Source organism: Heptranchias perlo, chromosome 44, assembly GCF_035084215.1.
Source record: "Heptranchias perlo isolate sHepPer1 chromosome 44, sHepPer1.hap1, whole genome shotgun sequence".
NCBI lineage: Eukaryota > Metazoa > Chordata > Chondrichthyes > Hexanchiformes > Hexanchidae > Heptranchias > Heptranchias perlo.
In genome coordinates, this window is record NC_090368.1 from 5830360 (window position 1) to 5844085 (window position 13726).

Here is a 13726-nt window from a genome sequence, read left to right on the forward strand (position 1 = left end):
TCTAATGAACCTTCATTGCACCGCCTCTAAGGCGAGTATATCCTTCCTTAGATAAGGAGACCAAAACTGTACACAGTACTCCAGGGGAGGTCTCACCAAAGCCCTGTACAATTGCAGCAAGACTTCCTTACTCTTGTACTCCAACCCCGTGCAATAAAGGCCAACATACCATTTGCTTCCCTAATTACCTGCTGTACCTGCATGCTAACTTTTTTGTGTTTCTTGTACGAGGACACCCAAGTCTCTCGATTAAACTATTAAATGTTGGTGTCCAGAATGGGAAGGGAAGGCTTGTCTCCAATGAGTTTCCTTTTCTTTTTGAAGCAGTGTTGATGCCAGGCGATTAAACGTGGCAAAACAAAGATTAGCGGCAGTTTCTGCTGAATCAGGAGCACCCACGGCCTCCGAGAAGTTCAGGCCTAAACCACTTCCGAGGCCCTTTTATACATCGAGCAAGTGTTGTGAAAGGGCCATACCACTCTCGGAGACAACAACCCCGCAAATGGCACTGACTTGAGGTCAATAGAGGGACCTTGTTGTCCACAAGCTTCAATGGGTCTTTTCATGGTCCCTGCTGTAGGCGGCTGGCCTCGAGGGGACATCTCCTCGGAATTTAAGTCGTGGGCGAGAATCAACAGTTAGCGCCACATGGGACCCAAGACTGTCCTTCTTGCCTCTCGTTTTCACTTACCCTGATCACATGGGCAAGTTTATCCCCTCAGCCCTGGCTCAGTGGGCAGCTCTCTCTCTCTCGCCTCCGAGTCAGAAGTTCGAGCCCCACTCCAGAGACTCGAGTGCCCCCAACCCAGGCAGACTCTCCCCAGCGCCAGTACCGGGGGGGGGGAAAGAGCGCTGCACAATCGGATGGAAAACGAGGGCCCCCCACCCCCCCCCCCCCCGTCTGCCGGCTGGCGCCGAGCTATTCGACACGGGGGGGGCATCGCGACCGAGCCCGTTCCTGTCCCCACCAGGGCCAGTTTCCACCAGGAATCGGGGCTGAATTAGGAGCGGTTCCGTGCTGTCCGCCCAAGCCCCGGGACGGCCCCACCCGCTCCGCGCACGAGAGCCAGCGCCCGAGGGTCAGGCCCTCACCTTTCGAAAAGGAACCGGACAATCATGAAGACAAAGGCACAGGGTATCGTGACGTAGAGGTCTGCAGCCTTGGCGTACACGCGCCCATCGCGATCCTGCAGGTCCGACCAGGTCAGGTTGTAGGGTAGCCACAATCGATCCCACCAAAAACAGTCGTAAATCGTCTGGAACATCCTGCCAAGGGGAAAGGGTGGTCCAGTTAATAAGTCGGGTGGGGCAGCATTGTACAAGTACAAGGACACAAGAGCAGAGCGTTGGCATGAAGGAGGGTCGCCTCACAGTTCCAGGGCATCTTATACAAAAAGAATTTGCATTTCTATAGCCCCTTTCACAATCTCAGAACCTCCTCAAGCCCTTTACAGCCAATGAAGTACTTTTGAAGTGTAGTCACTGTTGTAATGTGGGAAACGCGGCAGCCAATCTGCGCACAGCAAGATCCCACAAACGGCAATGTGATAAACGACCCGGATAATCGGATTTTAGATGGTGGTCGAGGGACACCCCCGCTTTTATTCAACATAATGGCCCCGTGGGATCGTTTGCGTCCACCCGAGAGAGGGGTGCAGACGGGGCCCCTCGGTTTAACGTCTCATCCGAAAGACGGCACCTCCGACGGTGCGGCACTCCCTCGGTACTGTCTCCGGCGGAAGTGTCGGCCTGGATTTTGTGCTCGAGTCTCTGGAGCGGGGGCTCGAACCCACGACCTTCTGACTCCGAGGGAAGAGAGAGAGAGTGCCACCCACTGAGTGACGGCTGGTATAAACCTCAAGGCACCTCACACAGGCATTATTCACAGTGCATTTGTCCATCACTTAAATAGATAATAGCATGGTTATTATAAACTTTGAACTCCATCACCCAGAAGGACAAGGTCAGCAGGTACATTGGAACAACACCACCTGCACGTTCCCCTCCAAGTCACACCCCATCCCGACTTGGAAATATATCGGCCGTTCCTTCATCGTCGCTGGGTCAAAATCCTGGAACTCCCTTCCTAACAGCACTGTGGGAGAACCTTCACCACACGGACTGCAGCGGTTCAAGAAGGCGGCTCACCACCACCTTCTCAAGGGGCAATTAGGGATGGGCAATAAATGCCGGCCTCGCCAGCGATGCCCACATCCATGAACGAATCTTTTAAAAATAAATGACTCACTTCTGAGCAATGCCATGGGTGATTTGCTCATGTAAATATTTGTTTTTATATACAATAACAAATTAAAAAGTATAAAAATTCAGGGAGGTACCAAATGCTCGAGTCAGTGCCTTTAGAAAAGGCAGGAGAGAAACTCTGGGCACCGCACTTTAGGAAGGATGTCAAGGCCTTGGAGAGGGAGCAGAGGAGATTTACCAGAATGGTACCAGGGATGAGGGACTTCAGTTATGTGGAGAGACTGGAGAAGCTGGGATTGTTCTCCTTAGAGCAGAGAAGGTTAAGGGGAGATTTAATCGAGGGGTTCAAAATCATGAGGGGTTTCGATAGAGTAAATAAGGAGAAACTGTTTCCAGTGGCAGGAGGGTCGGGAACCAGAGGACACAGATTTAAGATAATTGGAAAAAGAACCAGAGGGGGAAAAGATTTACGCAGCGAGTTGTTCTGATCTGGAATTCACTGCCTGAAAGGGCGGTGGAAGCAGATTCAATAATAACTTTCAAAAGGGGAATTGGATAAATACTTGAAAAGGAAAAATTTGCAGGGCTACGGGGGAAAGAAAGCAAGAGGCGGAGGGATTGGGACTAATTGGATAGCTCTTTCAAAGAGCCGGCACAGGAACAATGGGCCGAATGGCCTCCTTCTGTGCTGCATCATTGTATGAGAGCACTGTTCGCTCATGGACGCATTCCAGGCAGCACGAGACACTGATCAGCTGGTGTTTACTGCAGCTCATTCAGTCGACGATACTGGTCCCAGTGACCTCTCCACCTCTCTGCCCCATATTGATGTCAGGGCTTCCATCGCAATGGACTCGGTGATTGGAGTATAATGAACATTGAGTGACCCGGCGGGGGACCGTGGATAGTCACACACTCATTACCCCCCCTCCCTGTGCTCGCTGACCTACATTGGCTCCCGGTCCAGCAACGCCTCGATTTTAATGTTCTCTCCTTGTTTCCAAATCCATCCATGGCCCTCGCCCCCCCTCCCTATCTCTGTAACCTCCTCCGACCCTCCGAGATCTCTGCGCTCCTCCAATTCTGGCCTCTTGGACATCCCCCGATTTCCATCGCTCCACCATTGGCGGCCGTGCCTTCAGCCGCCTGGGCCCTAAGCTCTGGAATTCCCTCCCTAAACCTCTCCGCCTCTCTCTCCCCCTTTAAGACGCTCCTTAAAACCTACCTCTTTGACCAAGCTTTTGGTCACCTGTCCTAATATCTCCTTGGGTGGCCTCGGGGGTCAAATTTTGTCTGATTTACACTGCTGAGAAGCACCTTTGGGATGTTTTACGACGTCAAAAGCGCTGGATAAAGGCAAGTTGCTGTTCCATGTGCATCTGACTAGCGAGTTTTAAAAAAATTCATTTGTGGGATGTGGGCATCGCTGGCGAGGCCGGCATTCATTGCCCGTCCCATAGTCGCCGAGTGTCTTGAGGGGCCACTTCAGAGGGCAGATAACCATGTTGCTATGGGGACTGGAGCCACATATAGGCCCCAGACTGGAGTCACATATAGGCCCCAGGCCTTCCTCCCCTAAAAAAGGGACATTGGTGAACCAGTTGGGTTTTTACGACAATCAGACAGCTCCGTGGTCACTTTTACTGATACCAGCTCCTTATTTCCAGATTTTTTCTTAAAGAAAAAGTGAATTTAAAATTCTCCACCTGCCCTGGTGGGACCTGAACTCACATTCTCTGGATCATTAATCCAGGCCTCTGGATTGCTAGTCCAATAATTTAACCACCAAACTAGAGGTGGAAATAAAAAAAAAGAGGGAAAAGGCAGGGCTTTGCTGTCTGTGGGATCTTGCTGTGCGCAAATTGGCACGTTCCCTACATTACAACAGTAACTCCTCTTCGAAAAAGAAGTGAAACGCTTTGAGGTTGTGAAAGGCGCTATAGAAATGCAAAATTTGAGTATCAAATGCTTCCACCCTCTCCCGAGGGAGCCTGTTCCACAGATTGACGGTTCACCCGCTGAAATATTGGTGGCCCCCCTTCAAGTGCAGGCCCCGTCTTTGACTGATGCTTTCGTCACATCTTACGAAACACGGCTAGCGTTAAAACCGCGCCCCGGGGAGGGAGGGCGTGCTTGCAGTCGGGCCCAAGGAATCCAAATCAACAATCCCAGTGCTAACGTCAAGGCTCCGAAAGAGACTATTTTAGGCCCCACAGGAAGTGGTTAAGGCCCAAGCCAGCTTCGAGGCGCACCTCATGACGTATCCGGTGTCTCTGCCCCGCGGCCTCAGCATTTCACAAGGTCGGGAGCGTAGCAGAGCCACACGGACCAGGAAAGCCCGCAGGTGCGACGTCCACCCTCGGCTGGGGTCTTAAGCGTGCGAGAGAACGAACGTGCGTTTATATAGCGCCTTTCATGGCCTCAGGACGTCCAGAGCGCTTCACAGTCAATTGAGTTCCTTTTTTTTTTGCAGTGTGGTCGCTGCTGTAATGCAGGAAACGCGGCAGCCAATTTGCGCACAGCAAGATCCCACAAACAGCGATGAGATAAATGACCGGATAATCTGGTTTTTTTTTAAGAAAAAAGTGATCTTGATTGAGGGATAAATATTGGCGCAGGACACCGGGGAGGAGTCTTTCAGGACGAGACGTTAAACCGAGGCCTCGTCTGCCCTCTCAGGTGGACGTCAAAGATCCCATGATGCCGTTCGAAGAAGAGCAGGGGGAGTTCTCCTTCCTCCCCTCCCTCCCTCCTCTCCTTCCTTCCTCTCCTCCCTCCCTCCCTCTCCCTCCCTCCCTCTCCCCTACCCCCTCCCTCCCTCCCTCTCCCCTACCCCCTCCCTCCCTCCCTCTCCCCTACCCCCTCCCTCCCTCCCTCCCTCTCCCCTCCCTCCCTCCTCCCTCTCCCCTCCCTCCCTCCCTCCCTCTCCCCTACCCCCTCCCTCCCTCTCCCCTACCCCCTCCCTCCCTCTCCCCTACCCCCTCCCTCCCTCTCCCTACCCCCTCCCTCCCTCTCCCCTACCCCCTCCCTCCCTCTCCCTACCCCCTCCCTCCCTCTCCCCTACCCCCTCCCTCCCTCTCCCCTACCCCCTCCCTCCCTCTCCCCTACCCCCTCCCTCCCTCTCCCCTACCCCCTCCCTCCCTCCCTCTCCCCTATCCCCTACCCCCTCCCTCCCCCCTCCCTCCCTCCCTCTACCCCCCCCTCCCTCCCTCCCTCCCTCTACCCCCCCCTCCCTCCCTCCCCCCCTACCCCCTCCCTCCCTCCCTCTCCCCTACCCCCTCCCTCCCCTCTCCCTACCCCCTCCCTCCCTCTCCCCTACCCCCTCCCTCCCTCTCCCCTACCCCCTCCCTCCCTCTCCCCTACCCCCTCCCTCCCTCTCCCCTACCCCCTCCCTCCCTCTCCCCTACCCCCTCCCTCCCTCCCTCTCCCCTACCCCCTCCCTCCCTCTCCCCTACCCCCTCCCTTCCTCTCCCCTACCCCCTCCCTCCCTCTCCCCTACCCCCTCCCTCCCTCTCCCCTACCCCCTCCCTCCCTCTCCCCTACCCCCTCCCTCCCTACCCCCTCCCTCCCTACCCCCTCCCTCTCCCCTCCCCCCTCCCTCCCCCTACCCCCTCCCTCCCCCCTACCCCCTCCCTCCCCCCTACCCCCTCCCTCCCTCCCTCTCCCCTACCCCCTCCCTCCCTCCCTCTCTCCTACCCCCTCCCTCCCTCCCTCCCTCTCTCCTACCCCCTCCCTCCCTCCCTCCCTCCCTCTCTCCTACCCCCTCCCTCCCTCCCTCCCTCTCTCCTACCCCCTCCCTCCCTCCCTCCCTCTCTCCTACCCCCTCCCTCCCTCTCCCCTACCCCCTCCCTCCCTCCCTCCCTCCCTCTCCCCTACCCCCTCCCTCCCTCCCTCTCCCCTACCCCCTCCCTCCCTCTCAATCAGATGAGCTGGTCAGTAACCTCATTGCCGTTTGTGGGATCTTGCTGTGCGCAGTTTGGCCGCACTTCACCGGTTGCAAGGTGCTTTGGGACACCCGAAGGTCACGAGAGGCGTGTCAGAAAACACAAGTTCTTGATTTCGACGCGATGCAAAATTCCCAATCCGATCAGGACGAGGCTGGCTACGAACAGGTGAGGCCGCATGGAACAAACAGGGCTGTAGAAACGACCGGATACGATTCGTGTTAAAAGCAGACAAAGGAATCCCAGAGAGCCGGGGCCAGAGCGCGTTCATTAAAAAAAAGTAGCCTCAGGCCTTTAGTCAAACAGCGGCCTGTTATCTCACTTACAGGAAGGTGCTTCATCAATGTCACCTCTCAGAAAGTTATGTAAACAGAGATTACAATAGGCGACTGCTCCTTCCTCGTTGTTTCACCCTTGGTTTCAAAGCCTAACGCAAGCTAAAAAAAATAAATGCGGCTTTTGGGCCTAGTTCCAATTGCTCCAACGCTCTCCTGCCCGGCCTCCCATCTCCCACCCTCCACAAACTGGAGCTCATCCCAAACTCTGCTGCCCCCGTATCCTAACTCGCACCGAGTCCCGTTCACCCATCACCCCCCTGTGCTCGCTGACCTACATTGGCTCCCGGTCCGGGAACGCCTCGATTTTAAAATTCTCATCCTCCTGTTCAAATCCCTCCGTGGCCCTCGCCCCCCCTCCCTATCTCTGTAACCTCCTCCAACCCTCCGAGATCTCTGCGTTCCTCCAATTCTGGCCTCTTGCGCACCCCCCGATTCCCATCGCTCCACCATTGGCGGCCGTGCCTTCAGCCGCCTGGGCCCTAAGCTCTGGAATTCCCTCCCTAAACCTCTCCGCCTCTCTCTCCTCCTTTAAGACGCTCCTTAAAACCTCCCTCTTTGACCGAGCTTTTGGTCACCTGTCCTGATATGGGGCTCGGAGTCAAATTTCGTTCGATAATCGCTCCTGTGAAGCATCTCGGGACGTTTGACGATGTTAGAAGGCGCTATATAAATGCAAGTGGTTATCGTTGTCGTCTTTTTTTCTCCCTCCTGCCTCCGGCTGTACCCTCTACACTCGAGGAGACAAATCCTCCTTGGGCCCAGTTCCACAGGCCCTGATTGTTGTTTACCCAGGCTGAGTATTCACAGCGAGTGCCAGCGGGATATTTATGTTATGAGTAGCGAGGGGCTCCCCTCTTGGCCCCCACACCACGGCGAGCTCACGCAGCGCTGCGCCAACGGATATATTGGGAGACCAGACAGAGAGACTCTACGAGGCAGGAGGGTCGCGAGTTTACGTTGCCAACCGCAGATGGCATTAACCCATCGAATGCCCACCCCTCAAACTAGGTTCAGAAGTCGTGCCCCTTTGGATGGCAGAAAGGGACCAAGTTCGCTGACCTACTGATTCTCTGGGGAAAGGCCGAGTCGCGGGCAGAGGAGAGGGAAAAACTTCCCAGAATCCCAGCGTCCTGCTTTTAGCCCACAGGAGCGTTAATCAAACAAAATTTAGCACCGAGCCACATAAGGAGATATTAGGACAGGTGACCAAAAGCTCGGTCAAAGAGGTAGGTTTTAAGGAGCGTCTTAAAAAAGGAGAGAGAGGCGGAGAGGTTTAGGGAGGGAATTCCAGAGCTTAGGGCCCAGGCGGCTGAAGGCACGGCCGCCAATGGTGGAACGATGGAAATCGGGGGATGTGCGAGAGGCCAGAATTGGAGGAGCGCAGAGATCTCGGAGGGTTTCAGGGCTGGAGGGATGAGCGGGCGATACCCACTCACAACACGCGCGTGGCGGCACTCGGGTGAGGTGCCCAAGCGTTGGCTTCCCACTTCTCGGCTAGTGGAGGCGGCCAGGGAGGCCCCAGTGCACTCGATCCCACTCAGCCTCATGGTGGACGGGCTACAATTGAGCTCAGTACGCTTTGGGGCGGGGGGGAAGAAAGAGGGGGGTTAAAGAGGGGCAAAAGAAATCAGCCAGGAATACAGCTCGCCATCGCTGCCCAGTGACCCCAGCTGGGAAGTGTGACCTTGTCGTGACGCCTTCCACAGAGGAATGGCCTGCTGACACAGTCTGGGCTCACACATGAATAGTGGTTACCTGGGTGAGGTGGCAGAGGGGACACACCTGGCCCCAGAAGGACTGTACCTCAGCTGGGAGAGAGGAGAGGGAGAAAGGCAAAGAAATAACACTCCCAGGGCAGGTACAGCACGGGTTAGATACAGAGTAAAGCTCCCTCTACACTGTCCCATCAAACACTCCCAGGGCAGGTACAGGGTTAGATACAGAGTAAAGCTCCCTCTACACTGTCCCATCAAACACTCCCAGGGCAGGTACAGGGTTAGATACAGAGTAAAGCTCCCTCTACACCGTCCCGTCAAACACTCCCAGGGCAGGTACAGGGTTAGATACAGAGTAAAGCTCCCTCTACACTGTCCCATCAACAGACCTCAACCCTGACATCAGTATAGTGCCCCTCACTTGTTCTATATCCTACACCAGTTCTCCCCGTGGCTCTGTGCAAGATGTTTAAATAACTAGTTAGACCGCACCTGGAGTACTGTGAGCAGTTCTGGGCACCGCACCTTCGGAAGGACATATTGGCCTTGGAGGGAGTGCAGCGTAGGTTTACTAGAATGATACCCGGACTTCAAGGGTTAAGTTACGAGGAGAGATTACACAAATTGGGGTTGTATTCTCTGGAGTTTTGAAGGTTAAGGGGTGACCTGATCGAAGTTTATGATATTAAGGGGAACGGATAGGGTGGATAGAGAGAAACTATTTCCGCTGGTTGGGGATTCTAGGAGTAGGGGGCACAGTCTAAAAATTAGAGCCAGACCTTTCAGGAGCGAGATTAGAAAACATTTCTACACCACAAAGGGTGGTAGAAGTTTGGAACTCTCTTCCGCAAACGGCAATTGATACTAGCTCAATTGCTAAATTTAAATCTGAGATAGATAGCTTTTTGGCAACCAAAGGTATTAAGGGAAATGGGCCAAAGGCAGGTATATGGAGTTAGATCACAGATCAGCCATGATCTTATCAAATGGCGGAGCAGGCACGAGGGGCTGAATGGCCTACTCCTGTTCCTATGTCTCTATCTCTATCTCTATCTCTATCTCTATCTCTATCTCTATCTCTATCTCTATCTCTATCTCTATCTCTATCTCTATCTCTATCTCTATCTCTATCTCTATCTCTATCTCTATCTCTAGGACCTGTGCTTTGGAGTTACATCCCTCACAAAATCCTCCCTGGGCTGGTTCCCGGTTGTAGGTGGAGATTCCCCTTCAAACACTGGGGCTGGGGTGAGGAAGTAGGAGAGGCCCTTGGTGGCCAATTGCTGGTTGCGTCAGTAGATGGTGGGTTGGGAGTGCAGGATTACTGGTGGCTGAGTCATCGTCTGCAGCCTGTGATTCACCCTTAGCCGAGCTGCCGGACAGAAAAGGGCCCGGTTTCTGCCTGCCAGCTGTCCACATGGAGGCCGGAGTCATCTCAACCCAGCCTGCCTGCCTGCCTGCCTCACCCTGTGCAATCCCTGCCTGCAGAGCAGGAAAGCAGCTGGCTCTCGGCCCAGCCAGGCCGACGTGCAGCGTTTCACAGCCTGGCGAGTCTTCCAGCTAAGACATTTTTTTTTAATGAAATGAAAAGACAGGCTGAGGTCGAAGGGCTCAGCGAGTCTGGCGCTCTCGAGTCAGAAGGTCGTGGGTTCGAGCCCCCACTCCGGAGACTCGAGCCCCATAATCCAGGCCGACACTCCCAGCGCCGGTACTGAGGGAGTGCTGCACTGTCGGAGGTGCCGTCTTTCGGATGAGACGTTAAACCGAGGGCCCCGTCTGCCCCTCTCAGGCGGACACGGCCACTACTGGAAGAAGAGCAGGGGGGAGTTCTCCCCGGTGTCCGAGGGCCAATATTTATCCCTCAACCTATCTGGTCATCATCACATCGCTGTTTGTGGGATCTTGCTGTGCGCAAATCGGTAGCAGGCGCATGGGGAACACGTTCCCCTCCAAGTTACACCCCATCCCAACTTGGAAATATATCGGCCGTTCCTTCATCGTCGCTGGGTCAAAATCCTGGAACTCCCTCCCTAACAGCACTGTGGGAGAACCTTCACCACACGGACTGCAAGAAGGCGGCTCACCACCACCTTCTCAAGGGGCAATTAGGGATGGGCAATAAATGCCGGCCTCGCCCACATCCCGAGATAGGTTAGAGCGTCCACGGGCTGTGGAAGGAGATTAGACGTGTGGGTAGAGTCCATGATAGGGGAGGGCGTACGCAGGCCAAGTAAGGGTCAGACTCGATGAGAGAATGTTCTTTCCCACATTTTCAGAACGCTGCAAACGTTGAATCCCTGGCAGAAAATGGTGGGAGGAGCAGACAAAGAATTCCCAATTTCGTCCCAAACGGACGATATTCCATGATAAGAGTCAAAGAATTCCCAATTTCACATCTCATTCAGTTTGCAGAGATACTATAACAAAGTAAGAGGAGGGTCACAATCCAAGCTAGTGGGGTCAACGTTGGGAGGGGCAATATTTAAATTTATGATTGCTACCACACAACACCAGAAACAACTACCTGCATTTATATAGCGCCTTTAACGTAGTAAAACATCCCAAGGCGCTTCACAGGAGCGATTACCAAACAGAATTTGACTCCGAGCCACATTAGGGCAGGTGACCAAAAGCTTGGTCAAAGAGGTAGGTTTTAAGGAGCGTCTTAAAGGAGGAGAGAGAGGCGGAGAGGTTTAGGGAGGGAATTCCAGAGCTTAGGGCCGAGGCGGCTGAAGGCACGGCCGCCAATGGTGGAGCGATGGAAATCGGGGGATGCGCAAGAGGCCAGAATTGGAGGAGCGCAGAGATCTCGGAGGGTCGGAGGAGGTTACAGAGATAGGGAGGGGGGGGCGAGGGCCATGGAGGGGATTTGAAACCAAGGAGAAGAATTTTTTAAAATCGAGGCGTTGCCGACCGGGAGCCAATGGAGGTCAGCGAGCGCAGGGGGTGATGGGTGAACGGGACTCGGTGAGAGTTAGGATACGGGGGGGGCAGCAGAGTTTTGGACGGGCTCAAGTTAACAGAGTCGCATGCCTCCACCCCAGCAACAGGGATAACCTTTCGAGAAACAATCACTGGAGCTGGCAGTTGAGGTGCGGTAAACGCTCAGTGCGGTCAGGAGGATAATTGCTAATTAAACTACGTGCATTCATTCAGTCTCCCGCAAGTCAGCTATTTACTTGCTCTTGTGGCTTACGAAACATTTTAGGTTGAAAAATAAATGTTTTCAGGAGGTATCAATGATTTACACGCAGAGGCCTGTTGGAGTAGGCCTCAGGCTACAAGCAGGCGTTCAGTCGTCACATGCGGTTCATCAGCAGATGAAGAGGGAGGAGTTTCCACCTTTTTTGTCCTTTTGAACCGCGCAGACCGGGGAGGAAACCAAAACAAAGAGAAAAAGCACCAGACGAAGCCTTTTCTTTAGGCCTGAACGATTTAGCACAGCTTCTATTCAGAAGCTTTATCGTCAAGGCCTGCTGATCTTGGGCTAGCCCCACATCCAATCCCGCTGGATGAGGCACCTCACACTTTTTCCCCCCCCCACCACACCTAGAGAGGCAACAGTTCCCTCACGAGACGACGTCTGCTGGTGCTCTCCGACCAGGGTTGGGATTTTCCTGGAGTCGCCAGGAATCGAAGATTAAATCTTCCGGTCGCTGCTGTGAGTTTAAAAGAAAACCGGGAGGAAAGAAAGATCGTAAAAAAAAAAAAGGGCGTCCCTTTTCAATTCCTTTGCACACTTTCGTTTATTAGTGATAAAAATATCGGAGATGGGAATAAAGGCTATTTGACTGGGTGGGGCGGTTGGTCAGTCATGTGATCAAACCACCTTTTAAAGGTGCCCATTTTCGTCCAGTTAAGCACCTATGGGATGTCTTCCTACATTAAAAGGCGCTGTATTTAGGAAAAATAATTTTAACCCAGGGAACGTGGAATTTGCTGCCCCAGGAAGCGACATCATTGAATAAATTTAAAACAGAAATGGACAGTTTCCTAGAAGTGAAGGGAATTAGGGGTTACGGGGAGCGGGCAGGAAATTGGACATGAATTTAGATTTGAGGTTAGGGTCAGATCAGCCATGATCTTATTGAATGGCGGAGCAGGCTCGAGGGGCCGATTGGCCTACTCCTGCTCCTATTTCTTATGTTCTTATGCTATTGCATGGAGCGTTTGAGGCAAATTTCATCGATGCCTTTAAAAGGGGAAGCCAGGGGGAGAAAGGAATAGAAAGATATGGGGAAGGGGTGAGATAAAGGAGACTCGTGTGGAGCACAGACTAGTTGGGCCGAATGGCCCTGTTTTCAATGCTGTAAATTCTCAAATGGCCATTCTGGTCCGAAAGAGTGACATAAAACAGGGTAATTAAAAAGTAAACTCTTGTAAACTGTGCCGAGATTCTAAAGAAATGAAATAAGCCTCTAAAATAACCTTACTGGGCAGGCATGTAACGTGACATGATGAGAGATGAATGGGCCTTTTGTCAGAGACTGACGAGGACAATTCCCCACTGTGCTTTCAGCGCACACAGTCAGGAGGCCGAACTCGGACGCGAGGAGAGTGCGACAATTAACAATGAGGGAGATGAGGCTCTTCTGGCCTGCGCGGGGACAAGGCCTCAGGCCCCGGGCGTCATGGGCGCCGCAGTGAACGCTGGGAAAACGGTCGCCATCCAGAAAAGGGGCTTTCTCGATGGCTCTACGGTTTATTAGGAGGTAGAAGAAGAAGTCCTGAGGCACTTCAGAGAGAGGTTGTAAAGTGGGAGGGGGTGAGGGAAAACAAAATGGACGCCGGGCCTAACTCAAATGGTCTTTCCCCATCCGCGAGCCCAGATTATTTCACACGGTGGGGGTTGAACCGAGTTCAGAGCTCCCTTCTCCCCCTCCCTCAGGAAAATCGCTGCATAACCGTCAGGATCGGGACACCTGACTGATTTTTACCTCTTACCTAAGCCGGGGGGAGGGGGGTCCCTCCACCCCTCCAAAATGAGCTCAGCACGGACTGGGAAATGCCGTCAACAGGTAGAAAGGGCGAGAGAATGGCCATCAGTGCCCACACGACCCGTTGGGCAGCGAGCTCTGGCACACCACCCCTCCCTCCCAGCTATGTGGACAACCCCCCCACCTCTACCGGGAGAAGGCAAAAGACGTGTTGGCCAATTTCCAAGAAAAGCTCTCGCTCGTTCCAAATCCCTCCAGAAGACCACGGTAACCCATAGGCTTGCGTTTATATAGCGCCTTTCACGGCCTCAGGACTTCCCAAGGTGCTTTGCAGCCAACCCATTGAGTTATACCGAACCTACAGCACAGAAACAGGCCATTCGGCCCAACTGCTCCATGCTGGTGTTTATGCTCCGAGCCTCCTCCCATCTCACCCTATCAGCATATCCTTCTATTCCTTTCTCCCTCATGTGTTTATCGAGCTTCCCCTTAAATCCATCTATGTTATTCGCCTCCTGGTAGCGTGTTCCACACATGATACATGACTGGGCGCATCAAACCACATTCCCCCCCCGCCCCGACCCGGT